At 40.9% G+C, this 26,877-nt stretch overlaps 1 protein-coding gene across 1 annotated transcript in view; it reads right to left on the bottom strand.

Annotated features, from left to right (window-relative positions):
• Positions 1-26,877, bottom strand: part of ARHGAP29 (Rho GTPase activating protein 29) — a 179,272-nt gene that overhangs the window by 119,291 nt on the left and 33,104 nt on the right. Inside the window, exon 3 of the mRNA XM_055352587.2 lies at positions 10,244-10,322. The gene's annotated coding sequence lies outside the window, so the exon portion shown is untranslated. The remainder of the gene's footprint in view (positions 1-10,243; positions 10,323-26,877) is intronic.

Here is a 26,877-nt window from a genome sequence, read left to right as displayed (position 1 = left end):
TTCTGGAAGTAACACATTTCACACCTAGGAATATTGCACCACCCATATACCAGTGTCATAGAAGGCTGCCAGTTTTAATGGGGTCCAGAGCGGAAAAAAGTGCTCTCCAACAGGTCCAATAAAAGCAGCCCTACTGCTTGGGCCATAACTTCTGGCAGAGCTATAATGGTGGACATGTTGGTTCTGGGAAAGTAGAGCTGATGGTAAGTCCCAGGAAGAGAATCACAATGAAGGCCTCTGAAGTTGCAGAGCATTGCTATGCCATCTGCAGTGAAACATTATGCACTTTTTGAGAAATAGCTCTTGATGTGTGTAACTGTGCCCTGGCAGACATGGAATGTGTGACCATGGGATACCAGGTACCCGGAACTACCCATTATGAGTTGAGTTATTTTGGCACTGCCATATCATACAGTCAGACATTCCCAGCAATAGTCCATTAAAAGATGAAACTGGTACATTCAGTATCCAGCCCAAGCAGCACCAGAGGGCCAAGTAAATTTCATGAGCAGGTGACCCAGGACCTCATGACCACAGCTACACCAGCACCTCTCCCTCAGTTGGCACCTATGCCATGCAGGGATCCCTACATGATCAGCTTAAACAGAAGGAAAATGCCTAAGCTTAGGTTATAGACAGATGAGCTTGGCATGTGGGAGCAAGTAAAAAATGGGCAGCAGCTTCCTTACTGCTACCATCAGAGACGAACTTGAAAGACAACAAAGAAAGTAAATTTTCCCAATGGGCAGAGCTGCCAAGCAGTGTACGTGAATACCCACTTTGTGAAGACAGAGAATGGCCCCAAATGGGAATATATATTAGTCATCTATTACTGCATTACAAATTACTTTAAAATGTAGGGGGTTGAAATAACACATAACTCACTGTTCCTGTGGGTTAGAAATCCAAGTGTGGCTTGGCTGGACCCCCCAGCTCAGGGGCTTTCACAAGGCTGCAACCAAGATGTTGGCTGAGCTGGAGCCATCTCCAGGCTCAACTGAGGGAGACGATCTGAAACCAAGCTCTCTCATGTGATTGTTAATGGGATTCAGTGTCTCACATGTTGTTAGACTGAGCGACTTGGTTCCTTGCTGTCTGTTGGCCAGAGGCCTCCTTCAATTGCTTACCACATGGGTCTCTATAGGATAGCTTGCTATATGGCAGCTGGTTTCTATGACAGTAAGCAAGTAAGAGAATAAGAGAGGATAAGCAAGATGGAACCAAAGCCATTTTGTAACTAATCTCAGAAGTGATGTCCCATTACCTTTGCTTTGTTCTATTTGTTAGAAGTAAGTCACTAGGTCCAGTCCACACTCAAGGGTAGAGGATTACATAAGGACACCAATACTAGTGAGAGAAGATTATTATTTTTTCATTATTTGATAGACATATTTATTTTCTATTGCTTCATTTTTGTTTCTCCCCGTAAGAGAAGATTATTAGGAGCCAGATTAGAAACTGTCTACCACAAAACAGATTCCTGGGCAATGACCAATAGCAATGGCCCATTAAAACATTGGAATGGCCTACTGAACATGCAGCTCAAGTGCCAATTTGGTGGCAATATCCTACAGATGGAGTGCCATCCTTCAGGACACAGGATGTCTTTATGAGACTGTATCCCCTCTATGAAGAATACAAAATGTGGAACAGGAGTAGTCTCACTCACCATTACTCTGAATGACTCATTCTGGTAATTTTGGACTCTTCAGGATTCGAAGTTCTGGTCCCCAAAGGAAGTACTCTCTTACTTCCTTTGAAGTAAGGGGACAGAGCAAAGACTTCCACTGAAGTACAAGGTGCAGCTTCTACCTGCACACTTTGGAACCTTTGTGTCCAGAGGCAAGTAGGCAAGAAGTGCCCCCATCTTGGCAGGAGTAATTAATCCTGATCAGCAAGAGAAATGGAGCTGCTTTTAGACAATGGGGGCAGGGATGAGCCCAGGTTATCCACTTGGGGACCTGTTGATAATCCCTCACTCAAGTGTAAGTGTGAAAGGTCACAGACAGCAGTCCTGGTGTAGGAAGGCTATGAACACCAACAGCTCAGATCTCTCGGAGAAGAGGGTTAGGGTTAACCACCAGAAGAGCCACCAACGCCTGTTGAAGTAGAGGTTGAGGGTAAGAGAGACTTAGCCTGGAGAGTAGAGGAAGGAGAAGGTGAGTGTCACTTTGGCTCTAAGACTAACTGTGGAGATGGGACTATAGTTTGTCCCACTAACCTCCTTTTTCTAAGATTCTCTTCAGGAAGACAGGACTATGGGAACCATGGTGGAGCTGCTCCTTGAACTTGTGTGGAGAAGGGAATCTGTGAGGTGAAGGCTAGACTGTGGTGACCATGAAAGTGTGTTGCTCAGATCTCCCTTCTGGAGAACCAGGTGCAAGGAGGTAGGCAGCCAACAGCCTCCAGCTGCTGCATCTTTGAATACATCCAAGCATTCACTTCAAGGTCACAGTCTACCTAGGCTGGTCCAAGCCAATGATTGAAATGGGAAGTACTACAGCTGGGTCATTTATGCCTAACATGACACTCCTCTGATGAATAATCTCAGCTCTGGAGCTCTCCACTGGCCTGGCTGAGACTTGTGGCAAGTTGCATTGCAGTCTGAGGTTCCTTCTTCACAATTCTCCTTCCCCTTCTCTCCTTCCACGGAGGTCAGACCTGCATCACAGTCTGAAGGCTCTTCCCCCCTATACCTGCTCCCTTGCCCCTGTATCCTTCATGGGCTTTGTCCCTAGATCTTATGTGTGTCTAATTCCTTTTTGGCGACTGCTTCTTGGAGGACACAAAATGACCCAGAGCAGAGGGACCTTATTTCTTGGAGTCGAAGATAAAATTCCAGAAAAAAGTATCTTCAATGTAGATAGATTCTAACTTAGCATGTAAATGTCCCAATTATACAAATCCAGACTGCAGAGTAACTTTTGGAGAATAGATTTATACATTAACAAACACTGTAAATTCTTGTTGCTATGGTCAATTGGATACTGTGACCAAGCAGGTAACTCCTCAGATGGATAGATGAGTACTTAAAGGATTGAAAGTAGGAGTTGCCTACTGCGTCAATTCCTGTAAGACAGAGTCTTGATCAATGCCAAGACTTTGGAAGTCCTGAATACTAAAGGCAAAACTGTAACTCCATTTAAGCTCCATGATCAGAATGAGAAATAAGTAAATAAAATATCAAATGAGTCAGAATGCTGTCCTCCTTTGCACGAGCTAGTCTGCAGTACTCTGCAGGACGTTTTACTGATTAAAGGGCTTAAGCAATTTATTTTAACAAAAGTGGTCAGTAAGCTTTCCAGCAATCAAAGTTGAAAGTTAAGTAAAAGATACCCTTGGAAATTCTTGGCTTGGTCTCTTATTTATCACTCAGAACTTTCTTGATACAAAAAACCATTTGATATTTTCAGTGTTTCCTCCCACACTACTCCACCCTCTGCATTTTTCAAAGAAATTTAATAGAACTGCTGTGGCTTTTTGGTTTCAGAGGCAATTGAAATAATATGTAAGATAGATAGACAATTAGGGGATAAATGTATAAGAAGTCAAGTCCTACTTCCGTCTATTATGACTGAAGCTTGTGCAAAACAAACATCTCATATCACAGCATGTTTATTAAACATCTGAAAGATCTTGCCTTGGATTTTTTTTATAGAATTAGAGAAGTTTTTAGTCTTTTTTTTCTAAGAAACTGACTAGTTTAGTCACCAAAACCTGATCGAACCCTAAGTTCTTTCAAATGTCAGTGCCTCCATTAAGGCTAGGGAATGCTCTGGCTTTATTTTGATTAAAAATTTAAAGAGCAGATGAGCAGTAGCATTAAAAAAAAAGACAAGAAAGAATGTAGGCAAATGTTTTAAAGTTATAAAAATAACAGTTAATAGTTACTGAACACCTAGTATGGGCGGGTTTATAGAGATTATCCCATTTATTCCAAAAAAGAACGCTGTAAGACAGGGTGTCATTATTATCCCCACTATCCAAATAAGAAAACCAAGATTTAGAGACGCTAAGCAATGTGCCCAACCTGTCACACAGTCAGTTCCACATGATTCTAGGGCAGGAGTTGGCAAATCCTGTAAAGAACCAGATGTAATATTTTCAGCTGTGCAGGCCTTACAGTCTCTGGGTCTTCATTGCAACTACCAACTCTGTTGTCGTATCGTGAAAGCAGCCATCAATGATAACATAAATGAATGAGCATGACTGTGGTCCAGTAAGACTTAATTTCCAAAAACAGGCCAGCTAGATTTGGTTAGTGGGCCTAATCACTGTGAATGTTTCTTGTTCTTAGGTGGCACCGTGTTTTAAATTGCAAAGCACATAAGTTACTTTCAAAGTAAGTGTATTTTAAATCCTACAGAGAAATTCTAACCGAGTTGAATCTAACTAAGCTACAAAACTTATTCATTCAGCAAATACCAGTTGAGTGCTTATTGCTGGGATCTTGGCAATATGGTGGTCACAGAAACCTTAATGGAGTCTAATGTGGGAAAAAAGACAAGTAAATAGAGAGTTATTGTTTCCATACACTGTGGTAAGTGCTATATTATGGGCCAGGGATTGGGATACCAAGAAAACATAGCAAAAGGGCAACAAACCTGGCCTGGGCAATTAGGAGGCCTCTGGCAGTACAGGCCAATGGTCCTTTGCCAACTCTCTGCTCCCACCACCCAGCTCCACTCTCCAGGAGCAAAGGTTAAACAGCAACAGCTGGAGCATGGCTTCAGCTTGCTGTCCAGTCTCCATGGGCTTCAAGCTCAGGCCCTTTACAGTCTCATGAACCAGGGCCTGCCAATGTCACCTGGAGATCTGTTCAAATAAATCACCAGTTCGTTTTTAAGGGTCTTGTTTTCTCTAGCTTTGCCTTGAATCCTGACCCTCTCTAAGAGGCCATAGTGCTCAAACTCAGTTGTCATCTACTCACCCAAAGAGCAGCATGTAGAGCAAGTGGGTAAGCCTGGATTAACCTACCAGGGGTTCTGAAATCTGGCTGTCTATGAGCTACTTACTTGAATAGCATTCTAGAACTCTGAGCCTAGCGATTTAGAAAGTACTTGTTGAGTGGATGAGAATCCAACTTTAAAACAAGCTCCACAAGTGTGTCTGGTGTGCATGAACCATGTTTGGAAACTGCTGGCCGGGAGGATTTCTAAAGATGCATTTAGCCTTTCCAGCCAACTATTTATTGCCATGGCTACATTTACAAACATCTTACTAAGAAGGAAGGGAAAATTGAAATGGTTTTAGGGATGTTTACCATGACTTTTACCTTCCCATCACTACCATGTAAAGTCAATGGTTTGTTTGATAGGCTGATGTGTGGGAGTCAACTTTGTTGCTCTAATATGCTGAAGAATGGTCAGGAGTTCCTCTTTGTTAGGTAACAGAACAAAAATGTGAATCTTGGATGGATGATGCCTGTATGCTCAATTCAGGCATGCTTTACACAGTAAAAGAGCAGTAGCTGTGTATAAATTGAGCCTAGCAAAACACAGGAGAATTCTTCATGCCTTCAGGTTCAGGACAGGTGCTGGTTGGCAGTCTTCTTAGCCCCAATGTTGGTTTAAACTAGTGTCCAGTAGGGTTACTGAGTTCCAGTTGGCAAATGTTATAAGCAAAGGAAGGAAAAGGGTTTTAAAAAAAAAAGGAACATACGAACATATAAGAGAGTGTGTTAGAACAAAGAAGAAAAGATATGTTGGAGTGGTAGAAAGTTTCCTATTTCTTGATTATGCTTTAAAAATTAGGTCAGTTTTTGGGTTTTGGGTTTTTTGTTACTCCAAAGACCTAGAATTCTCAGCTTCTATCACAAATCAGGGCATTTGGGTAGAAACAGAGCTACAAGATTAGCAGAAGGGTTTTCAACCTTAAAAAAAAAAAGTTTTGGGGCCGGGATTGGTGGCTCATGCCTGTAATCCTAACACTTTGGGAGGCTGATGCGGGCAGATTACTTGAGGCCAGGAGTTCGAGACCAGCCTAGCCAACATGGCAAAACCCATCTCTACTAAAAAATGCAAAAATTCACTGGGCGTGGTGGGGCATGCCTGTAATCTCAGCTACTTGGGAAGATGAGGCACGAGAATCATTTGAACCTGGGAGGCAGATGTTGCAGTAAGCTGAGATCACACCTCTCCACTCCAACCTGAGTGACCGAGCGAGACTCTGTCTCAAAAAAAAAAAAAAAGTTTTGGAAGCCGTCTGGATGTTAAGTTATTGCTTAACTTCAGAGCGTAGGATAGGTGAGCATCTTGTTAGACTGCAGAGATATTAATAAGATGGTCTGATGGGGCACTGTCAGAGATATCAAAGGATATTAAGCTATCATTGTTCATATATAGAGCTGGTTTTTAGATTTTTTTTTTTTTTTAAAGATAGAAGCATTAGAAAGTCCTGAGTCTCAAGCTGGGCACAGTGGTTCACACCTGTAATCACCTGTCTGTAATCAAAGCACTTTGGGAGGCTGAGGCAGGCAGATCACTTTAGCCCAGGAGTTTGAGACCAGCCTGGGCAACATGGCAAAATCCCATCTCTACAAAAAATACAAAAATTAGCTGGGCATGGTGGCGTGTGTCTGTAGTCCCAGCTACTCAGGAGGCTGAGGTGGGAAGATCGCCTGAGCCCAGGAGTTTGAGGCTACAGTGAGCTATGATTGTGCCACTGCACTCCAGCCTGGGTGACAGAGTGAGACCATGTCTCAAAAAAAAAAAAAAAAAAAAAAAAAAGGACTGTGTCCCAATTCTCCATTCATTGTAGTTCCTATTACTAGCATATTGGAAAAAAGTTTTCATCCTGTATGTTCCTTAATTTCTTTTTTATAAAATGTATCACCTGGCTGCTGGGCACTGCAAAGGGCCAGCTTACTTTACCTAACAAATATGACTTAAGCGTCTTCGCGCTATCCAGCCTGTGGGTGTAACTCCCCATAGCTATGACCCCAAAATTGTTACTGTGGCCTTTATGAATACTGCAAAGGAAAACAGGCCTGCTTCTAACCAGTTTCGACACAGCAGGAACTTTCCCAAATAGTACATTGGCTGTGGAGCAGAGTGCACTTTTTCATTTTACTTTGGAATGTATTTTTATTCTAACATTGAATATGGATTCTCTAAAATGCTGGGAATTCAAATAGACTTTAAATAAAATAGTGTTGCCATTCTCGGAAGATCTTGTTCCTAGGAAATTGGAAAGCAGGCCAACTTCTCATTCTTAAAGATGAGTTAAATATGCAGAGGGAGGGAGTAATGTCACAAAGAAACTGAAAGGCAGATTTGTCATGGATTTGGGCGATCAACATTTGGCTGTACTGAATGAGACAGTTCAGACCTTATTTTCCCTCAGATCATGCTCCCTTCCACATTACTGCTCAAGGTAAAAGCAAATGCCTACTTTTACCGTTTTAAATTTATTATAAAAAGTGTATGTAAGGAGTATTTTAAATATATTATGAAAGTTACTTTTTGAAAGTACCAATTATTTTGTAGGTGGATCAGATTCACCATTAGTATGGAAGAGAAAAAAAATAGAGGATTATACTACCCAAGTCTGACTGGGAAGGAGGAGGACCATTCTATTTTAGCATATGAAGAAGTTAATATTTTAATTTTCCTCTTTCCTTTTCTCTGCAATTCCCTCCTCCTTCTCCATCAGGGTAAATTTTCCATGATGGGATTGGCCTGACACAGTGATGGGAGGAAGAAAGGAAGAAGAATAGGCTAGTGTTTTGCTTTTCTCTAAGTCTAAGATCTTTATTGGAGGGAGGCAGATTGGTGACAGATAGTCTCCATCAATTGCTGATGGGTTCTCCAAGGTATAGCTACTGAAGGGAAAACAATTCAAACCCTCAGAAGCAAAGGGGCTAAGTAGTTTTTGAAAAATAGACACATCTCAGTAGCTTTCGATTATCTACACATTTTGTTGGTATATTGGTCAGTTAATAAAACGTTTCAAGTAGGCCGGATGCAGTGGCTCATGCCTGTAATTCCAGAGCTTTGGGAGGCCAAGGTTGGAGAAGTGCTTGAGGCCAGGAGTTTGAGACCAGCCTGGGCAACAGAGCAAAACCCTATCTCTACAAAAATAAAAATTTTAAAAAGCTAAGTGTGGTAGCACACAGTTGTAGTCCTAGCTACCCAGAAGGCTGAGGCAGAGAGATAATTTCAGCCCAGGAGTTGGAGATTATAGTGGGCTATGATCATGGCGCTGCATTCCAGCGTAGGCAACAGAACAAGACCCTGTCTCTAAAAAAAAAAATTATTATTAAATTTTAATTTTAACTTTAAGAAACTCTTTCAAGGAATATTTCTGCATACTGATAACATACCCAATTCTAATTCTACTACTTACACAAAGCCATCAGACTGTTTGAGATTCATGAAATGAGATTCATGTAAACATGTCTTTTATGGAGAAGGAAAGAATAACCCAGAGATACTCAGTGATTTTACCAAGGTTACACAATTAGTAGCTGGCAAATCAAAGGCTAAAATCCACACCTGGTGCACGTGTATGCATGTGTGTTTCTCACCACATCTAGGGAAGAAATGTCTTGAGAGACATTCTGAAACTCATTAAAAAGTTAACCTAATGGAGGTTGAAGTTGAGGATGTCTTAATTAGTTATTAAATTTATTAAACCAAAGTCTCTGCTGAGGTCCCTCAGGATACATTCACATTAAAATATTTCAAGCCATATAAAATCCTGCTTTAATTACTAAGTATGCATGCCAGCCTGGAAAGATGGGTTTTGGATCAACCCAACTGTCAATAAATATGAGCAAATGCTTAACAGCTCCAAGCATTAGGGCTTCTCCCCTGGTATAACTCCTGTTCCTCCTTTGGTTTAGAGAAATGCACAAATGTGATTTCAGTGATCATTAGGAAAAGTACTAACATCTGGTGCATAGGAGAATAACCTGGTATTGATCAATTTACCCTTGTGAGGAATCAAAGTAGTGACTAACAACTTGTTATTAATCTGGCTAACATTCATCTACAGGTGTCAGATGATAGTGTCCTACTTTCTAGCTTCTTTGATCCTTTTGGCAAGGTTCACTATAATACTTCTCATGGTTTCCTTTTGTCCATTAACATGGTGGTTCCCAACAAGCAGCTGTGAAGATCCTCCAGATGGTTAATCTCCAGCAGCATTAGTATTTCTGTGCAGTTAGTGGACAGCTGCTTATAGTATGAAGCAATACTTTACTTGCTGTGCAATTCCATGCCCCTTTGTCTGTGCTAGACCCTCTGCCTGGAATGCCCTGCCTCTCTTCTGACTTCCCTGACAAGTTTCTACTTCCAAGAGCAGATTTAAATGTCATCTCCTCTATGAGGTTTCTTCCTGACTCCCAAGAGGTGGCACTAATTTCTCCTTCCAGTATGTTCCATTGCATTTAACACACAATTTCTGTTACAGTACTTTTCAGATCATATCAAAATCACTAATTTAACTTGCTACCTTTCCAAGTAGAATGGAGCTCCATGAAGAAGTGACTGCATCTTTTCTTCTATGGCTAAAAGTGGCCTGAGTAGGCCTTTAGCCCATGTTGGTTGAATGCATACTGATGCTTCATTGTTCTGTGACTCACTGAATAAGTATATTCATAGAATCTCTTTTCTGGCCTAAATTTCTGTGTTTATCCTTGGGCCGCACCTCTACACCCATTCCCACTCCAGTGCCCTGAGTAACCCCTTTAGGGGTTTGACATGGGCTTTCACTATACCTTGAGTCTTTCCCTCAAAGTCTTTCTATTCATTCTATTGGGACTTTGATGAGCATTGCTCTTTTGGGCCAAGGGTTTCCCTAATCTGGTTCCAACTTTTTTTTACAGCATATTCCTGAAACAGCCTCCCTTCCTGCTAGTGCCCGCAAGTTGTTTGTTCTTTTAGTTTTTATTTCCCCAACTCCAGAGCAAAATATTTCTGTACTTGTTTTTTCCTGTGATACAGTACTTTTCCTGTGATACAGTACTTTTATGTTATATATAAATATATATAACATAATATTTATCATTTAACCACTTATAAGTGTACAATTCAGGGAAATTAAATTTCTTTACTTCTTAATGGTGAATTCCATGAGTCTACCACACTCATGATGGCTAGCTTATATGGCCTGTGGGAGAGATTAACAAGAGGACACAAGTGAGATCCCTGGAAGCCTCCAACCTTTCCATCTTCCTCTCCAGGTTCCTTAACAGTTCACTCACTTTTCAATTCAAGGGACTTTTGCTGTGGAAGGTTACCTGCCAAAGGCTGCGCCAGGTTGGGTGGGAGACACAATGCTGCAGACCATCTTCCTGTCCTCCAAGGGCTCCTCTTCAGCTGGAGAAGAAAGCCAGACCAAAAAACTAATTATCAAACAAAATGCAACAAAAATAAATTAAAATTTTAAAAATCTACCAAAATGTACAAGTACTAAGAGATGGAAGGAGGAGGAAAAATTAGGTCTAACTAGAAGAGATGGACAGATGAATAGAATTTCTAAAGGAGGAGAAGAGTGATCCTGGCAGAACATAGTAAAGAACAGTACCGCATGTAGTAAGTGTGCAATAATTTATTGAATGAATAAATGAAATGCATGGCTGTATAAATGAATACATGGATGAGAGCCAAATTGTAGCAAAGGGCAGGAACGGTGAGTGCACAAGGGAAATTTGATGTCTGATGTGTAATAGCTGGCTGTGGTCAGGATTTATGGTGGAATGGCCAGAGCTTATCCTGGTTCTTTTCTGCAAATTACAACTCAATTCTCAAACTATTACATGGTCCACATAACGAAGAGGATAGGATGGAGTTGTCAAATGACCTCACAAATGGAAAAATGGTGGGATAAGCAGAGAAGACTGACATCCTCCCTTCCATTCTCCTGTGCCATCTCTGCCATCAATCCTGAATTTCTAGGAGTCACTTCCCAATGATGAATATCACTTCCAGTGACACAGAAACATTTCAATCATTTCAAGAGCTAATTATATCTCCACAAGTGACAACTGTGTTCTGTTATGATTATTAGATATAGAAATGGTCATAATGTTGCTCTTTGAGACACAAAAAACAGTGGAATATTTGCATCTTAAGGTATATTGGTGTATACATGCACCTTAGTATCACACACTCCTATAGACACATACATGTATTCACACATATGCATTTGTAAAACATTCACATTGATACATGTATACACACATTTAAACTCCCTTTCTAAAAGAAAGATTCATAATTTTCTAAGATTACAGTAAGTCTCTGTGTTTGCCAAACATGACAGCATGATAGGGAAGGAATTAAGGCCCTTGTGCTATCATATCTCGCTGGGCAAGCACAAGGCAGGAGGTGTGCTAGAGGCTGCTCTTGCTGGGAACAGCCCAGCACGTAAAGTTAACCTTGAGATCAACACCGTCAGTGAGATGAGTTACAGGACTTCATGGCAGAGCATCACAGAAACTCAGGAACATATCAAAGCATTCGTCACTCTGGTGGCAGGAAATAAGATGAAAGAATTTAGAGAATTGCAATCACACATAATAGCGTTATCACTGGTGACTAGAATTTGAATTATGTGCACATAGACTTCTCCCCCAGTAGGTACTGCTCACAAGCACTTAAGGAAAAGGGGGTTCTGGATAAAATCAATTAGAGACCAGTTACATGAAGTTGGGCAAATGCTATAGAGTATAAACAGTAGGACAGAGTGCAGCCAGGGTGGGTGAAATTCAATTCTGAGTAATAAGTGCAGTTTTGGCAGCATTGCTGGGGAATATTTTTTTCCCTTGGGGATGTGAGAGTTTAGTACTGTCATTATGATGGACATGCAATCACTGAGACTCCTGCATGGGACATTCTTTGTTTGCACTCCTCAGCATCTACCACGGCATGCTGTAGGTGTGAGGGGAACTATATAGGTTGAGCCCTTTTACCAAGGGCAGAGATCAAGGCAGCCACAGCTGGAAATTCTCTCCATATTCCTTGAAGTTGGCAGACAATCAGAATCACCATAAAAAAATCTATGTTTAAAAAATCTATGTTTTTTAAAAACATGGATTCCTGGGCCCTATCACCCAGAATCTGATCTTGTAAGTCTGGATTGGAGCCCACAACCTTGTCTTTTTTAAAAAAAAGTTCCATGGTGGTTCTGTAATCCAATAGGCTTGGGGACCACTGGTTTCAAGTGATAGTGCTTTATTTATTTATTTATTTATTTATTTTTGAGACGAAGTCTCCCTCTGTCACCCAGGCCAGAGTGCAGTGGTGCAATCTGGCCTACTGCAGCCTTGACCTCCTGGGCTCAAGTGATCCTCCCACCTCAGTCTCCCAGGCAGCTGGGACTAAAGGTGCATGTCACCAAGCCCAGTTAATTTTTGTATTTTTTGTAGAGAGAATGTTTTGCCATGTTGCCCAACCCTCCTGGCCTCAAGCGATCCTCCCATCTAGGCCTCCGAAAGTGCTGGGATTACAGGCATGAGCCACATTACAGGCATGACCACACGTGGTCAAAGTGTATTTTTGCCAATGAGTAGTAAAAATGGAAGAGAAGTAAAAAAGGAGGGAATGAGATTTGAGAGCCCCATAGTGTCTGTCAGGGCCTCTAACCTTCTTCTCTTCTGCCTAGAGGTCCACGGCCCTGAGGTTTTCTTCTGGATGATGAGAGGGGAAGCCTGGCAGCTTAGAGAGCTATGAACTGCTTCATACTGCAGAAGAAGAACCAAGAATGGGCCATGCCTAAGCTGATTAAGATGATTCCCCTCTCTATGTGGTTTGTCTTCAGGCAAAAATAAGGACTTTAGATCTGAGTGAATCTAAATAACTCAAGTCTAGTTCAAATTAGTGTTTCTCCCTCTGTGAGTAAGGAAGGATGTCTTTCCCTCCTATCCCTCCTACTCTCTCTTGAGAGTCTTAGCCCTAGTATTTAGAGCTTTATAGATAAATACCAAGTTATAAAGTTTAGCAAAGACACAGACCAACAGTCAGCAACCTTTTTTTAACCTTAAGGAAAAAAAATATATAAAACCATTATTCTAAACTGCCAACGCCAACTCTGTAAGATTATTTTATTGAGTATATTTTAATGAGATTATAAACAGGGAGGCTCTCTGTTTTTGTAGCAAGTAGCCAGCCATTAGTTTGAATGGCCACCTGGGTACCATTGCTTTCTATCTTCTAAACACTGTGCCATCATTAAGGATATTCTGCACAAGATGACATTGCTGAGGGATAACCTGGTTACCATGCACACGTGGCTCACAGGGCTGCTGAGTGGTTTAGAGAAGTCTTGGAAGGTGCTACCCTTGTGACTCCCAAGCACCACTCCTGTCCCTGACTTCAAATGAGGTATATAATAGATTCCAAAGACTTATTTAAAATGCCCCCAATTCAATAATTATTTTTTAAAAAATCATATTTGATAACTCAAATGGTTACCAAATATTTAAAAGAACTAGAATCGATTACCTCATGGAAAGAATGTTCAACTCTGCATATAGAATTTCTTTTAGTCATTCTAGGGAGAGTGATGAAAAAGCAGTAAATTATTATTGCACTCAGTTTTTAGTGGATGAATCTGGAAGCAATATTACCAGGATCTGTGTAACTCTGTATGTTAAGTCATACCATCATGCTCTTTGCTGTTGCATAATTTAGCAGAAAATTGTATGAAGTTTAACAAACAAACAAGGTGCACTTAAAAATAAATATTGCTAAAATGTAGCTATAAACCTAGAAAATCAGTGGATACTATCAAATGGTAGCATAAAGTCCCAATCCCATTTCCAAACATCTTTATCGGTACCCAGAAATTTTCTGGATGGGGAATAGAGCTAGTTTCTAGTGGCAATAAAGTGTGAAAAATGGTCTTGTACTCAGTTGCTTACTTGTTTGAAAAACAGATCTTGAACATGAAAAAAATGAACAATAAATCACAGAATTTTCACCCAATCTATTTCTTCTTAGGTTATGTTGATTCTGGCAAAAAGTTGAAAGGCAGAAATGGGAAAAAAAAAAAAAACCATCAAGCCAGGCCTGGAAACACAATTCAGACAGTTTAAGTGGGTTTTCAGATAAAAAATTCAAAGGAAGGGAGAACTAATTTACTTTACTGTTAAGTGTTTAGAGAGCTTTACTTATAGTAATTTCTTATGCTGAATATCAGAGTTTTTAAACTTTTAAATAGAATTTAGATTGAAATAGCTACAATTTCCTGACAGATTACAATGTGCCAAACACTTTACATACATTATTTTGCATCCTTACCTCAGTCTTCATTGCAGAGATTATTGTTATAATTTTACAAATGATAAAACGGGGACTTGAACAGGTTAGATCACATAGTGTAGTAGATTATATTACTGTTCACCCTATTTGCCCCTCTTTGTGTGAATCCAGGCATGGTCATAGCACTGACTTTGGCCAATGAAATGTGAGCAGAAATGATATGTGTTACTTCTGGACAGAAGTTTTAAGAGCCAATGCGTGGTTGGCTATGCCTTCTGTCTGCCGTGAAATCAGCAATGTTCCAGATGGAGGCAACTTGGGTCCTGGAGTGAATACTGTGTGGAGTAAAGCCGCATTCAGCCCATGACAGACATAAAGCATGAATGAGAAACAAAACTAGGATGTAGTAAGCCACTGATACTCCGAGATTGTTTGTTTCTGTAACAAAATCTAACCAATCCTGTCTAGTACACACAGTTTAAGTGACAAAACCTAAGTTTCTTTGATTTCTAAGCCTTGGGCACAGAAGAAAGATAGTGGCATAGAGTAGGCACTCCATAAACATTTGTTGAAGGAAGGAATGTATGGTTGTTGCCCAGCATTGAACACAATACTTCAGATGTGATCCGATCCACATAAGAGTCATTAGGAGTACAAACACTCTTTTTACACTGAACATCTGTTAATGAAGGCTTAGAGTGCATTAGCTTTTTTGTCAACTGTACTTATTTCTTTAACAAAAAAATTATTTTCTACCTAACATGTAAAAGGCACAGAGTGAGGTGTCATGGCTGATACAAAAACAAAACATAAAAATGATTGTCTTCCAGCTCTTCATAATTTCATGAGTGAGAGTCGCACATTCACAACCAGCTGTGTCACAAGGCAATGAATAGAGTTGGACAGTGTGTTTTGTTAACTGTAGATTGAGTATGGAACGAGGCAGTCATGAGTTTCAGTCATTCATTCCACAAAAACACATTGAGCATCAACAATGAGTTGAGTGCTGTGTTCACTCCTGCAGATACAGGTTAAAAAAAAAAAATACAGTCCCAGTCTCAAAGGTCTCACAAGCTAGTGTGAGAGACAGATTAGTTAATAGGGAATTATAATAGAGCATGATAAGAGCTGTAATAAAGTTAAGCTCAGGAAGCTATGGATATAAGGAGGAAGAATATCAGCCTGGAAGGGTCAATGAAGGCATTCTGGAGGAAGTGAGTCATAAATTGATTCCTAAAAGATGAATGAGTGTTTGCACATGAAGAAGGAGAGGGAATGTACTGGTGTAGAGAAAAAGAAGTACATTTGCCTGTAATCCCAGCATTTTGGGAGGCCAAAGTGGGTGGATCATGAGGTCAGGAGATGGAGACCATCCTGGCCAACATGGTGAAACCCAGTCTCTACTAAAAATACAAAAATTAGCTAGGCGTGGTGGCATGTGCCTGTAATCCCAGCTACTTGGGAGGCTAAGGCAGGAGAATCACTTGAACCCGGGAGGCGGAGGTTGCAGTGAGCCAAGATTGCGCCACTATACTCCAGCCTGACGACAGAGCAAGACTCTGTCTCAAAAAAAAAAAAAAAGAAAAGAAAAAGAACTACATTCAAGCCCCAGTGAGCAGTTGGTGGAAAGGCAAGCACGCAGAGACAAAATAGTTTGAAAGAACATGACTTGTTCTAGGAGACAGCAAGTAATACACTGTCTTAGTCAGCGTGGGCTTCCCTAATAAAATATTATGTACTAAGTAGCTTAGAACAGAAATTTACTTCTTCACAATTATGAGGGCTGGAAGTCTTACATTAGAGTGCCAGCATGGTCAGGGTCTGTTGAGGGTTCTCTTCGTGGCTTGCAGATGGCTGCCTTCTTGCTGTGTCCTCACATGGCAGAGAAAGATTTCTTCCTCTTTTTATAAGGCCACCAATACTATCAGCCCCACTCTTATGACCTCATTTAACTATAATTATGGCCTAAAAATACAGTCACATTAGGGGTTTAGGGCTTCAACATATGAATTTGGGAAAGGCAAAAATATTCAACCCATAACATATACTATGGATTGAAAATAAGAAAAAATTTAGTCTGAGCATGGTGGCTCATGCCTATAATCCCAGCACTTTGGGAGGCCAAGGCAGGAGGATCACTTGAGACCAGGAGTTCAAGACCAGCCTGGGCAATGTGGTAAAACCCTATCTCTACAAAAAATACAAAAATTAGCCAGGCATGGTGATGCACAACTGTAGTCCCAGCTACTCAAGAGGCTGAAGTGGGAGGATCACCTGAGACTGGAAGGTTGAAGCTGCAGTGAGTTGAGATTATGGCACTGCACTCCAGCCTGGGTGACAGAGTGAGACCCTGCCTCAAAAATAAATAAATTTTAAAAGTGAGGTCAGAAGAAACAGAGAGGATGAATAGATTTCAGAAAAATTAAGAAGGAAATAGAATAAACAAGGTCTTTGGTGATCAAATGACTTGGTATGTTAGAAGTCAAAGATGATCTCAGAAAGTTGGGTACCAGTGACTGGGAAAGTGGAATATGGTGTGGTAAATGTGGAAAAACTCAAACAGCATTTTCCTCTGCTCTCACACAACAATCACAATCACTGGGTGTCCTCCAATTCAATTCCAACACTATCAACCTGGAGATAGCATTACGACACTATCAACCTGGAGGTAGCATTAGATCCCACAGGTTAAGGGCTCAGTCCCCAGTACATCCTGCCACACCTACCAGACAACAGTCACAAGTCCAGGGCTCTGGAACTTCTGATTGACTGGCTCAAGTTGAGGTTTCCACTACCCTCTTTGAGTTTGATTAATTTGCTGGAGTGGCTCCCAGAACTCACGTAAACACTTTCATTTACTGGTTTATTATAAAGGATATTACAAAGAATACTGATATGATTTGGCTCTGTGGCCCCACCCAAATCTCATCTGGAATTGTAATCCCCACATATTGAGGGAGGGAGATGACTGGATTATGGGGACGGTTTCCCCCATTGTGTTCTCATGATAGTGAGTAACTTCTCAGAGATCTGATGGTTTTATAAGGCAGTTTTCCCTGCTCTTGCTAGCTCTGTCTTTCCTGCTATGAAGAAGTTCTTTGCTTCCCCTTTCCCTTCCACCATGATTGTAAGTTTCCTGAGGCCTCCTCAGCCATCTGGAACTGTGAGTCAATTAAACCTCTTTTACTATTATTATTATTATTATACTTTAAGTTCTAGGATACATGTGCACAACTTGCAGGTTTGTTACATAGGTATACATGTTTTATGTTGGTTTGCTGCACCCATTAACTCGTCATTTACATTAGGTATTTCTCCTAATGCTATCCCCTCCAGCTCCCCACCCCACAAAAGGCCCTGGTGTGTGATGTTCCCCACCCTGTGTCCATGTGTTCTCATTGTTCAACTCCCACTTATGTGTGAGAACATGTGATGTTTGGTTTTCTGTCCTTGTGATAGTTTGCTGAGAATGATGGTTCTCATCTTCATCCATGTCCCTGCAAAGGACATGAACTCATCCTTTTTTATGGCTGCATAGTATTCCATGGTGTATATTTGCCACATTTTCTTTATCCAGTCTATTGTTGATGGACATTTGGGTTGGGTCCAAGTCTCTGCTATTGTGAATAGTCCCGCAATAAACATGTGTGTACATGTGCCTTTATAGTAGCAAGATTTATAATCCTTTGGGTATATACCCAGTAATGGGATTGCTGGGTCAAACAGTGTTTCTGGTTCTAGATCCTTGATCCACACTGTCTTCCACAATGGTTGAACTAATTTACACTCCCACCAACAGTGTAAAAGCATTTCTATTTCTCCACATCCTCTCTCGCATCTGTTGTTTCCTGACATTTTAATGATCGCATTTCTAACTGGTGTGAGATAGTATCTCATTGTGGTTTTGATTTGCATTTCTCTGATGACCGGTGATGATGAGCATTTTTTCATATGTATGTTGGCTGCATAAATGTCTTTTTTTGAGAAGTGTCTGTTCATATCCTTTGCCCACTTTTTGATGGGGTTGTTTGTTTTTTTCTTGTAAATTTGTCTAAGTTCTTTGTAGATTCTGGATATTAGCCCTTTGTCAGATGGGTAGATGGCAAAAATTTTCTCCTATTCTGTAGGTTGCCTGTCCACTCTGATGATAGTTTCTTTTGCTGTGCAGAAGCTCTTTAGTTTAATTAGATCCCATTTGTCAATTTTGGCTTTTGTTGCCATTGCTTTTGGTGTTTTAGTCATGAAGTGTTTGCCCATGCCTATGTCCTGAATGATATTGCCTAGGTTTCCTTCTAGGGTTTTTATGGTTTTAGGTACTACATTTAAGTCTTTAATCCATCTTGAGTTAATTTTTGTATAAGGTGTAAGGAAGGGATCCAGTTTCAGCTTTCTACATATGGCTAGCAAGTTTTCCCAGCACCATTTGTTAAATAGGGAATCCTTTCCCCATTTCTTGTTTTTGTCAGGTTTGTCAAAGATCAGATAGTTGTAGATGTGTGGTGTTATTTCTGAGGGCTCTGTTCTGTTCCATTGGTCTATATCTCTGTTTTGGTACCAGTACCATGCTGTTTTGGTTACTGTAGCCTTGTAGTGTAGTTTGAAGTCAGGTAGCATGATGCCTCCAGCTTTGTTCTTTTTGCTAAGGATTGTCTTGGCTATGCAGGCTCTTTTTTGTTTCCATATGAAATTTTAAGTAGTTTTTCCAATTATGTGAAGAAAGACAGTGGCAGGTTGATGGGGATAGTATTGAATCTATAAATTAACTTGGGCAGTATGGCCCTTTTCACAATACTGATTCTTCCTATCCATGAGTATGGAATGTTCTTCCATTTGTTTGTGTCCTCTTTCATTTTGTTGAGCAGTGGTTTGTAGTTCTCCTTGAACAGATCCTTCACATCCCTTGTAAGTTGGATTCCTAGCTATTTTATTCTCTTTGTAGTAATTGTGAATGGGAGTTCACTCATGATTTGGCTCTCTGTTTGTCTGTTCTTGGTGTATAGGAATGCTTATGATTTTTGCACATTGATTTTGTATCCTGAGACTTTGATGAAGTTGCTTATCAGCTTAAGGAGATTTTGGGCTGAGACGATGGGGCTTTCTAAATATACAATCATGTCATCTGCAAAGGCAGGGACAGTTTGACTTCCTCTTTTCCCAATTGAATACACTTTATTTCTTTCCCTTGCCTGATTGCCCTGGCCAGAACTTCCAACATTATGTTGAATAGGAATGGTGAGAGAGGGCATCCTTGTCTGCTGTTGGTTTTCAAAGGGAATGCTTCCAGTTTTTGCCCATTCAGTATGATATTGGCTGTGGGTCTGTCATAAATAGCTCTTATTATTTTGAGATACGTTCCATCAATACCTAGTTTACTGAGAGTTTTCAGCATGAAAGGCTGTTGAATTTTGTTGAAGGCCATTTCTGCATCTATTGAGATAATCATGTGGTTTTTGTGGTTGGTTCTGTTTATGTGATGGCTTACATTTATTGATTTGCATATGTTGAACCAGCCTTACATCCCAGGGATGAAGACAACTTGATTGTGGTGGATAAGCTTTTTGATGTGCTGCTGGATTCAGTTTGCCAGTATTTTATTGAGGATTTTTGCATCGACGTTCATCAGGGATATTGGTCTAAAATTCTCTTTTTTCATTGTGTCTCTGCCAGGCTTTGGTAGCAGGATGATGCTGGACTCATAAAATGAGTTAGGGAGGATTCCCTCTTTTTCTATTGATTGGAATAGTTTCAGAAGGAATGGTACCTGCTCCTCTTTGTACCTCTGGTAGAATTAGGCTGTGAACCCGTCTGGTCCTGGACTTTTTTTGGTTGGTAGGCTATTAATTATTTCCTCAATTTCAGAACCTGTTATTGGTCTATTCAGGTGTTTATTCAGGTCTATTCATCAGTTATTCTCTGATGGTAGTTTGTATTTCTGTGGGATCAGTGGTGATATCCCCTTTATCATTTTTTATTGCGTCTATTTTATTCTTCTCTATTTCTTCTTTATTAGTCTTGCTAGTGGTCTATCTATTTTATTGATCTTTTCAGAAAACCACTCCTGGATTCAATGATTTTTTGAAGAGTTTTTTGTGTCTCTATCTCCTTCATTCCTGCTCTGATCTTTGTTATTTCTTGTCTTCTGCTAGCTTTTGAATTTGTTTGCTCTTGTTTTTCTAGTTCTTTTAATTGTGATGTTAGGGCATCAATTTTAGATCTTTCCTGCTTTCTCTTGTGGGCATTTAGTGCTATAAATTTCCCTCTATACACTGCTTTAAATGTGTCCCAGAGATTCTGGTACATTGTGTCTTTGTTCTCATTGGTTTCAAAGAACAACTTTATTTCTGCCTTCATTTCGTCACTTACCCAGTAGTCATTCAGGAGCAGGTTGTTCAGTTTCCATGTAGTTGTGCAGTTTTGAGTGAGTTTCTTAAACCTGAGTTCTAATTTGATTGCACTGTGTTCTGAGAGGGAGTTTGTTGTGATTTCTGTTCTTTTACATTTGCTGAGGAGTGTTTTACTTCTAATTATGTGGTCAATTTTAGAATAAGTGTGATGTGGTGTGAGAAGAATGTATATTCTGCTGATTTGGGGTGGAGAGTTTGGTAGATGTCTATTAGGTCCACTTGGTCCAGAACTGAGTTCAATTCCTGGATATCCTTGTTAATTTTCTGTCTCGTTGATCTAATATTGACAGTTGGGTGTTAAAGTCTCCCATTATTATTGTGTGGAAATCTAATTCTCTTTGTAGGTCTCTAAGGACTTGCTTTATGAATCTGGGTGCTCCTGTATTGGGTGCATATATATTTAGGATAGTTAGCTCTTCTTGTTGAATTGATCCCTTTACCATTATGTAATGGCCTTCTTTGTCTCTTTCGATCTTTGTTGGTTTAAAGTCTGTTTTATCAGAGACCAGGATTGCAACCCCTGCTTTCTTGTTTGTTTGTTTGGTTGTTTGTTTGTTTGTTTGTTTTTTGCTTTCCATTTGCTTGGTGGATCTTCCTCCATCCCTTTATTTTGAGCCTATGTGTGTCTTTGCACATGAGATGGGTATCCTGAATACAGCACACTGATGGGTCTTTACTCTTTATCCAATTTGCTAATCTGTGTCTTTTAATTGGGGCATTTAGCCCATTTACATTTAAGGTTAATATTGTTATGTGTGAATTTGATCCTGTCATTATGATGCTAGCTGGTTATTTCGCCTGTTAATTGATATAGTTTCTTTATACTGTCGATGGTCTTTACAATTTGGCATGTTTTTGCAGTGGCTGGTACCAGTTGTTCCTTTCCATGTTTAGTGCTTCCTTCACGGGCTCTTGTAAGGCAGGCCTGGTGATGACAAAATCCGTCAGCATTTGCTTGTCTGTAAAGGATTTTCTTTCTCCTTCACTTATGAACCTTAGTTTGGCTGGACATGAAATTCTGGGATGAAAATTATTTTCTTTAAGAATGTTGAATATTGGCCCCTACTCTCTTCTGACTTGTAGGGTTTCTGTCAAGAGATCCACTGTTAGTCTGATGGCCTTCCCTTTGTGGGTAACCCGACCTTTCTCTCCAGCTTCCCTTAATATTTTTTCGTTCATTTCAACCTTGGTGAATCTGACAATTTTGTGTCTTGGGGTTGCTCTTCTTGAGGAGTATCTTTGTGGTGTTCTCCATATTTCCCGAATTTGAATTTTGGCCTGCCTTGCTAGGTTGGGGAAGTTCTCCTGGATAATATCCTGAAGAATGTTTTCTGACTTGGTTGCATTCTCCCTGTCACTTTCAGATACACCATTCAAACGTAGATTTGGTCTTTTCACATAGTCCCATATTTCTTGGAGGCTTTGTTTGTTTCTTTTCGCTCTTTTTTCTCTAATCTTGTCTTCTCTCTCTATTCCATTAATTTTATCTTCAATCACTGATGTCCTTTCTTCCACTTAATCAAATTGGCTACTGAAGCTTGTGTATGCTTCACGAAGTTCTTGTACTGTGGTTTTCAGCTCCATCACGTCATTTAAGCTCTTCTCTGCACTGGTTATTCTAGTTAGCCATTCGTCTAACCTTTTTTCAAGGTTTTTAGCTTCCTTGCGATGAGTTAGAATGTGGTCCTTTAGCTCGGAGAAGTTTGTTATTACTGACCTTCTGAAGCCTACTTCCGTCAACTTGTCAAACTCATTCTCTGTCCATTTTTGTTCCCTTGCTGGCAAGGAGTTGTGTTCCTTTGGAGGAGAAGAGGCATTCTGGTTTTTGGAATTTTCAGCCTTTCTGCTCTGATTTCTCTCCATCTTTTGGTTTTACCTACCTTTGGTCTTTGATGTTGGTGACCTACGGATGAGGTTTTGGTGTGGATGTCCTTTTTGTTGATGTTGATGCTGTTCCTTTCTGTATGTTAGTTTTCCTTCTAACAGACAGGCCCCTCAGCTGCAGGTCTCTTGGAGTTTGCTGGAGGTCCGCTCCAGACCGTGTTTGCCTGGGTATCACCAGCAGAGGCTGCAGAGCAGCAAATATTGCTGCCTGATCTTTCCTCTGGAAGCTTTGTCTCAGCGGGGCACCTGCCTGTATGAGGTGTCTGTTGGTCCCTACTGGGAGGTGTCTCCCAATCAGGCTACACGGGGGTCTGGGACCCACTTGAGGAGGCTGTCAGTCTGTTATTGGACCTCGAACGCCATGCTGGGAAAACCACTTCTCTCTTCAGAGCTGTCAGGCAGAGATGTTTAAGTCTGCAGAAGCTGTCTGCTCCCTTTTGTTCAGATATGCCCTGCCCCCAGAGGTGGAATCTAGAGAGGCAGTAGGCCTTGCTGAGCTGTGGTGGGCTCTGCCCAGTTTGAGCTTCCCTGCCGCTTTGTTTACACTGTGAGCATAGAACCACCTACTCAAGCCTCAGCAATGGCAGATTCCTCTCCCCTCATCAAGGTCCAGTGTCCCAGGTTGATCTCAGACTGCTGCGCTGGCAGCGAGCAAGGCTCCGTGGGCATGGGACCCACTGAGCCAGGCACGGGAGGGAATCTCCTGGTCTGCCGTTTGCAAAGACCATGGGAAAAGCACAGTAACTGGCCAGAAGTATACCGTTCCTTCAGGTACAGTCCACTCACTGCTTCCCTTGGCTAGGAAAGGGAAATCCCGTGACCCTTTGCACTTCCTGGGTGAGGTGACACCCTGTCCTGCTTCAGCTCACCCTCCATGGGCTGCACCCACTGTCCAACCAGTCCCAGTGAGATGAACCAGGTACCTCAGTTGGAAATGCAGAAATCACTCATCTTCTGCGTCAATCTCACTGGGAGCTGTAGACCAGAGCTGTTCCTATTTGACCGTCTTGGAAGTGACCCACCTCTTTTCTTTATAAATTACACACTCTCAAGCAGTTGTTTATAGCAATGTGAGAACAGATGAATACAGATACAGATGAAGCTGTGCATAGCGGGGGAGGTGTGCAGGAAAGGGTGCACAACTTCCATGCCCTCCATGGGTGTGCCACCCTCCAGGAATTTCTGTGTTCAGCTATCTGGAAGCTTCCAAACTTAGTCCTCCAGGGATTTTATGAAGGCTTCATTACATAGGCATGATTTATTAAACCACTGGCCACTGGTGATTGACTTTATCTTCAGCCCCTCTCCCCTCTCCCAGTTAGAAGGTTAGGCTGAACGTCCCAATCCTCTAATCATGGCTTGGTCTTTCTGGTGACCAGCCTCCAACCAGAAGCTACCTAGGGACTGCCAGCCATTGGCCAATCATTACTGTGCAAAAAGATGTCATTGTAGAGTTTCTAAGGATTTTAGGAGTTGTATGACAGGAAATAGGCTGAAGACCAAATATATGTTTCACATACCACAGGTGCTGTTCAATAAAGGAGAAGGATTTGGGCAGAGTGTGGAATGGATAATATTAATCATTTAATTTGGAACATATTGAGTTGTGGGTATTGGTCAGACATGCAGCCAAAAGGGTCAGCAATTATATATACATACATGTGCACACACACACACATGCACATATATTTACAATATAAATATATATATATACATGTATATATTTTTTGAGACAGAATCTTGCTTTGTTGCCCAGGCTGGAGTGCCATTGTGGCCCACTCTAGCCTCCATCTCCCAGGCTCAAGTGAAGTAGCTGGGACTACAGGCACACGCCATAGCACCTGGCTAACTTTTTAAATTTATTTTTTGTAGAGACACTGTCTTGCTGTGTTGAGCAGTCTTATCTCGCACTCCTGGGCTCAAGTGATCTCCACCTAGGCCTCCCAAAGTACTGGGATTACAGGTGTGAGCCACCACACCTGGCCAGCAATTGGATATATTACTTTAGAACTTTGGAGCAAAATTTGGCCCCCCGACTTAGAGATGATAGGTGTATTTGTTGTTCACACTAGTGACCACTGGCAGTGAATAAGAACACCTAGATGAGATGAGCAGAGGGCTAAATGGCAAGATCATTAAATGAGAAGATGAGAGGAGGGAAAAGCATGGAACCCTGGAAAATACTAACGTTCAAGAGATAAGTGGAGGGGAGAAAATAATATTATCCTGGAAGGCAAGAAATGAACAGTTTTGAGAAGAAAACAGACAACAGTGTCAAATGCCCTTGAGAGGCCAAATAAGGCAAAGGCTGAAAATTCAATTATTTTGAGAAATTAAGAATTTATTGCTAACTGTGGCAAAAGCAGCTTCCGTAGACAGAGTGAGACTGAAAGATATTGGAGTGAATTAAGGTGAGAAAAGAGGTGAGAAAGGTAAAATGACAAATGTAAACCCCTCCTTTTGGTTCAAGAAGAAGGTTTGAAAGTGTATTGCTAGGGGAAAGGGAGAACATGTTGACTAGGGCCAACTAGAAGGATTGGAGTTAAGGCTGGAAATCTTAAAAGAATAGTGATAACAATTTGTGTCTGGTCTACCTTCATCAGCATCAGGTATAGGTTAGAGAAGGTGGGTAGCCGGGTTCACAAGGATTGGGATTTTGCCAAGTGGGTATATAGAAGAATGAGGAAGAATGGAATTGAGAGTGTTAAGCAAGAGAAAGATTGAAAGGATGGGGCTTTGTTTTTAGGCTGCCTAGAGAAGGAAATAAAAACTAGAGGAAGCTGAGAAATTGGGGTGAAGTAGAAGAATCAAGGGGCTTAGTGACTTTGATGCAATTAAAAGCACACATTGATAAGAAGATTGTACTCAGACATTGTACAATTTAAATTGTAGTTTAAGATTTCAGAAATGGAGCGATTCTAATTGATGACAAGATCTAGGATGTAATTTAGAGTGTAGGCTAGAAAAAACTAGATATCGGGAAAAGATTAATGATCTGTGAATCTTGGATACTTCCATGTGCTTAGATGTTGATGCGATGAATCCATTGGAGAAGGAGAATGTATCAGTCAGCAGGAAACATGAAATACCTACTCTAATTCTAATGTGGAATTCTAACTCCACACAATGTGGAATCTTCTAATTCCACACTGGGGTATTTGAGGTAGGAACTACTTACAACAGTGCAGTTACAATATAGAGAACCAACAGGACTGTAGAGAACCCTGAGGCAACAAACAGTGGAACAATTACCTTAGATTTGAAAGGATGAGGGGAAGGAGCAATTACCAGAACCTGGAAGAAGGCTGTCTTGAGAGGACAATGACTTTGGTCAAAAGAAACAGCCAATCCAAGAAGACTTTTCTGGGAAGAAGGCAGAGGAATAAATATAGTAGTTCCCCTTATCCATGGTTTCTCTTTCCAAGGTTTCAGTTACCCATGGGCAACCACAGTCTGAGAATATTAAATGAAAAAATTCCAAAAATAAACAATTCATAAGTTTTAAATTGTGCACTATGCCAAGTAGGACAATGAAATCTTGCTCCATCCGGCCTGGGACGTGAATCATCCCATTGTCCGGCATATCCACGCTATTTATGCTCCCTGCCTGCTAGTCACTTAGTAGCTCTCTCAGTTAGCAGATCGACTGTTGAGGTGGTATGGCAGTGCTTGTGTTCAAGTCACTCTTATTTCACTTAATAATGGCACCAAAGCACAAGAGTAGTGATGCTGGCATATTTGTATAATTGTTCTATTATTATTAGTTATTGTTGTTAAACTCTTACTGTGCCTAATTTATAAGTTAAAAGTTATAGGTAAGTACATACAGGAAAAACATAGTATATATAGGGTTTAATGCTATCTTTGCTTTCAGGCATCCACTAGGGGTCTTGGAACATATCCCCTCGATCAGGGGGGGACTACTGTACTCTTATCTCATGCTCTTCTTTCTCTCAAGTACCTTGCTGGGGCTTCCCCATAGCCAAACCCCACCAGAAAGTAGAGGGCAAAGAAGTCTATTGATACAGTTTATATAGACTTTGGCCTCCCCCAACACAGAGCTGGGTAGAGAAGGATGCAAAGTTGCTCTGGAGAGGCAAACAGAGAGCCATCCAGCCTAGTGAGATTAGAGACACAAGCTAGAGCAGGGCAAACTGATAATGCATATTTCTGACAAATTGGAAGAGATTGAGATTCAAGTCTCAAATAGTCGAATGGAACTTAAATAGGAACCATAACTTTGTTATTCTGAGAAGAGAGAAGTAGTAGAAAATGGGTTATATTTGCAGACAGCTTTTTATGGATTTCATTTTGTCTGTGAAGACATCTATTGAGACATAGTGCAGGGAGGATGAGAATGGTGAAAGTTTTGGCCAGGTCTGATT

The sequence above is a fragment of the Gorilla gorilla genome, chromosome 1 (genome assembly GCF_029281585.2).
Source record: "Gorilla gorilla gorilla isolate KB3781 chromosome 1, NHGRI_mGorGor1-v2.1_pri, whole genome shotgun sequence".
In the NCBI taxonomy this organism is placed as follows: domain Eukaryota; kingdom Metazoa; phylum Chordata; class Mammalia; order Primates; family Hominidae; genus Gorilla; species Gorilla gorilla.
The sequence above is the reverse complement of the archived record's forward strand: the minus strand, read 5'-3'. Positions and strand labels throughout refer to the sequence as shown.